Source organism: Vidua chalybeata, chromosome 7 (genome assembly GCF_026979565.1).
Source record: "Vidua chalybeata isolate OUT-0048 chromosome 7, bVidCha1 merged haplotype, whole genome shotgun sequence".
Classification (NCBI taxonomy): Eukaryota; Metazoa; Chordata; class Aves; order Passeriformes; family Viduidae; genus Vidua; species Vidua chalybeata.
In genome coordinates, this window is record NC_071536.1 from 33408019 (window position 1) to 33412792 (window position 4774).

A 4774-nucleotide genomic window follows, 5' to 3' on the forward strand; every position below is an offset into this window, starting at 1 on the left:
CTGACAGAAGGCCAGGAGAAAACTGGAGTCCCACAGACCCCTTTCCTTCCAGAAGCCCATTGAGGGCCCTGGACACCTCTCCCACACCTTTTCTACTCACATTTCCATTACCTGTACCCAAACCCCAGAGCATGATGGGCTGCTGAGGGGACAATGGGGAGATGACAAATCAGCCACCTGGAATGCTGCTGAGGGGACAATGGGGAGATGACAAACAGCAGGACCAGCCACCTGAAATGCTGCTTGGCTCAGGTGTCCTGGTCACAAATGGAGAAGCACTCTGACTGAGGGATGAAACCTCTGTTCCTGCAGGGAGCACATTCAAGAGGACAGCTTTTGTGCACCGTTCCTGGCTTGGTAATTAAGGCTGGAATAACCCATAAAGTGACAGCTAACATATTAAACACCTTCTGCGTCTTAGGAAGCACAAACTAGGTGTCACAAATGGAGACTCACATGGCCCAGCTGCCTCAGGCCATATGGTCACCCTGCTCCTCGCTGTGCCACGTTCGGAGGCGCTGCAGGGTGGCAGTCGGGATGCTGGCCTGGGCCAGGAGTGGTGGCACCTGTGAGGGTGACAATGATGGTGGTCACACAGAGCCCTGCTCCACGTGCTTTCTCTGTTAGGGTTTGTGGACTTGGTTCAGCAACTCAATTTGTGGTATGTAGAGCAGCCAAAATCATTCTATGCGAAATAAAGAGCTGAGAGCAGATGAAAATAGAGCTAATAATACAGTCATTAGGAAGGGAGCCAAGGCACAAACTGCAGAATTGAGTGTGAAAGGAGAAGTCAGGGGAGGGAAAGGACTGTACATACCCTACGCTGCTCAGGGGACACAAATATGTCCCCACATAGCAGCTGTCTGTAGCAAAGGGACAGCAAGAGGCTGTGTGGCACAGCATCTCAGCAGGATTGTGCTCAAGTGCAGGTTGTTCATGGCTGTGGCAAGCACATTTCTTTTTCTCTCAGGATTTTTTCATAGAGCAGCAGAGAGGAAAGAAAGAGAAAACAATTTCTATTTCTGCTCCTTGTTTTTCCCACGTGGAATGTGTTTGGAAAATTGTTTGATTGGATTCTGGTGAGGATTGTTTAAGCCTGATGGCCAGTCAAATCTACCTGTGGCTGGACTCTCAGAGATGGTCATGAGTTGTGAGTTAGTTAGATATGGTAGTTAGAGAAAGTAGGTATGTAGTTTTAGTAGGTCTTTTAAATAGTATATTAATGTATTTTAGTATAGTTATAATAAAGGAATCATTCAGCCTTCTGAACTGGAGTCAGACATCAGCATTTCTTCCCACCGGGTTCGCCTGCGTTACAATGCATGGCCCTGCTTTCTGGGCAAGAGCCCGTCAAGGTACAGCAGCAGGCAGGGCAGGGACATGCCACAGCACATATTTGTGTCATCTGTGGAGATGGGACAAACACCCTGCTCTTACAGAGGTGCAGCACACACCTGTGAGGGGGTCATTTGCTGGCACAACTAAGCTGCAGCCAAATGTTTCAAAATAGCAAAATGACAGCCTAGGAGAGTCAGGGTGGTGATGAGAAATAATCCCCGGTCCTTGGATGGGCACGGATAACTGCAGTGTAGGGCGTGGGACTGGTTTGTCCTGTCTTGTGGAGGCAGCAGTCCCACAAACAGAGCTTAGCCCCGGTGTGCTTTGTAAGGCAGGCACAACAGCACAAGTGGTTAACAGCAGCAGAGCAGTCAGGGGTATTTTACTGCCATCTGCTTGATAGCCAGTGTCTCTGATCCATCGAAGGTCAGCTGTGTATTTTGGTTTGCCCTCAGGTGAAAGCTGATGATAATGCAGCCTCTTGACTGGCCCTCCAAGGCACCTATTTAAAGCTGCTCAAAGAGCCTGTGCAACTGCATGTCCTTAAGCAGAAAACTTCAAGTGCCTTTTTGTGCCAAGTGCTCTTCAGTTGAGACCAATCTTCAACTTGAAATGGGAGGAAAGTCCTTGCAAAGAGTAACAAGAGGGCGATTAAATATACACTTCACAGATTCATAGAATGGTTTGGGTTCAAAGGGACCATAAAGATCATTCAGTTCCCACACCTCTGCCATGGGCAGGGACACCTGCCACTAGGCCAGGTTGCAAAAATCCCTGCTCAAGGGATGGGGCATCCACAGCTTCTCTGGGCAGCCTGTGCCAGGGCCTTACAAGCCTCCCAGGGAAGAATTGCTTCATAATATCTATTTCAACCCTGCACTCTGTCAGTTTGAAGCCATTGCCCCTTGTCCTGTCGCTCCATGTCCTTGACCAAAGTCCCTCTCCAGCTCTCTTGGAGCCCTGCTAAATACTGGAAAGGGCTCTGAAGTCTCCCTGGAGCTGTTTCTCCAGGCTAAACAACCCCAAGTCTCTCAGTGTGTCCCCAGAGCAGAGGGGCTCCAGCTCCCAGAGCATCTTCCTGGCTCTTGCCCATCTTTGTTCCATCAGATCCATGTCCTTTTTGTGTTGGGAGCCCCAGAGCTGGATGCAGAGCTCCAGATGGGGTCTCAAGAGAGCACGACAGAGGGGCAGAATCTCCTTGCTCTGTTGGCTTCCCCGGCTGGAAGTGCACGTTGCTGAGTCATGTTGAGCTTCTCATCACCAATATTTGTTTATAACATCTTTCTACCCAAGATGATCAAGTCAATTCTCCTTTAGATGAGCATTTCTGCTATAATAGAAATGCTGTGGAGCAAACAATGCAAGTCCACACTTCTGAAGTATTGACTGGAATGATTTCTCTCCACTCTTCTTGCCATCAGCTTTCTCTGGTGGCTCCCATTCAGTCTGTTGCATTCTTAAAATGAGAAAAAAAAAAAAAATCCCAATTTCTTAATCATATGTAGTGGAATGGTAGTGATTTCCCTCAATATCTCCCTATTCCTCAAGGGAAATATAGTCTAGGCCAATTTCTGGCATCTCTCTTTCCTAATCCCCTATGTAAGCCAAGGCAGAGGGTTTATTTAGTGGTGTGGAAATGTCCATGACTTCAATAATTTTTGTCTGTTCTGTTGCCTCATTGCTAGAGGAAAAATGTTAAAGGATTTTTGGTTCTCTGTTTTTCTTTTTTTTTTTTTTAATAACACTATGAACCTAAAAAATTAAACTTTTTGCTAAATTTTTTTTGTTTACAAGTAACACCTAAAATTGCAGTAACAGAATGGAATATGAGACATAGTCTCACTGCTTTGATTTTCTTTGTTCCCTTGAAGGATTTCAGTGTACATAATGAATTTTCCTGTTTAGTTGGGAGACTCGTGGCCTCTGACAGAAGTTTATTATCTTCTCAAAATTTTAGGCCAGAGAAATAATTTTCTCTCCATAATACAGGTGGGGGACCAAGATGCAAAGACTTGAACCAGATTTCTAAAACTGCTGTTATCTCTAAACATGAGAGCAAAAACTAAACGGCAGTTCAGGAGCTCACACTGTGTGAAACCAAAAGGAGTAAGTATTTTTTCATCTTTCAGTACCTGAATGTCTCCAGACTCTGCCCCTCAGAGCGTGGCTGGGTCACCCATGAAGCCTGTGCACACTGAACCTGCACTCCCAGCTCTAGCCCGAAGTGAGGACTCAGTCCATATCCAGTGCTGATGCAAACGTAGCTAAACACAGAGCAACACGAGCAGGAAAGCACAGAAGAGTGCTGAGGGCAGCTAAACAGAAGTTGTGAGGATGCTGTCTGTGTCACTGTGTTTGCCCAGGCAGGCCTGGTCCATCTTTACCAGGGTGGCAAAAAATGGCTCTCCTAAATAAATGTTCCAGATGAGCTGAATCAGACTGAATGCTTTCCCTCTTTCCTCTTCATTCCTTTTACAATGCAAAGCAGAAGATACCTATGCCAAAGCATTTCATTTCTTCCAGTTTTATTGCCAGCCTTCAGGCTGCCTCATTCTGGACCTGCTGCAATCCAATCTGCTCTTGCTAATACTTCAAATATAATATTTATAACAGCCCAGGTTGAACCAAAGGCTACTTGCACTGACAGATGTCACAAGCTATAGCTCTCCTTTCCATTTTATTGTTTGGTAGCTTCTGGCAAAGAGGGAGAGGATCTGGTAATGAAATGTTCCTTCTCTGCTTCACAGGAACATTTTGCTGTGCTGCCTATTATTCATGGGGGAGTAATCAAGTGGTAGCTGGTTGGTTATCAATGTGTTATGCAAGGGAAGTTTACGTGGTGGCAGAGGATGAGATACATTTCTCATTTAATTATTGAGCTGCAAGCCCATATGAAGTTTTATACTTGTGGTTTTGGGGATGTGGGCAAACTTGCAATGCTATGGACAGGACCCTATGCTGTAACAGGGGAGTAAAATAATTTCTCTGTAACTAAAGATAATGAGTTCTGCAGGACTATAAAGAGGCGTTGAGCTGTTTTGCAGATAAAGCATCTCTGTGGTGCTTTGCTACAGCAGAGCAATGGGGGAAATTCTGCAGGGAACAATCTTCTCCTGGCAGATGGCTGGACCAGGAGACTTACTCAATATTTTCCATGTCTAGTTTTCATGATTTATACAACATCATCCCTTGGAAAAGCAATTCTGAGAGGACATTATGATTCCATGATAATCCACTGTACTTGAGAGAAAAGAAAAAAGCCTGTATAAATATGTGTATCCCCTATGGTTGGAGCTAACAGACTTCTTCAAGTCCTGTTCCAGTTTTTAAACTTTCTTGGCTGGAACCACATGGAGCTTTTTGTTAGCTGGCTGATTAAGCAAATTTCCATGGTAATAACAGTGATTTTAGGGGGAGAGTTCAGAGAAGGGTCAGA

At 45.5% G+C, this 4774-nt stretch overlaps 1 long non-coding RNA gene across 1 annotated transcript; it reads left to right on the plus strand.

Annotated features, from left to right (window-relative positions):
- Nucleotides 1-262: 262 nt before the first annotated feature.
- LOC128791114 (uncharacterized) lies at nucleotides 263-3772 on the plus strand. Its single transcript, XR_008431983.1, has 2 exons — nucleotides 263-357; nucleotides 3468-3772. It is a non-coding gene; the product is annotated as an uncharacterized LOC128791114 (long non-coding RNA).
- Nucleotides 3773-4774: the final 1002 nt, after the last annotated feature.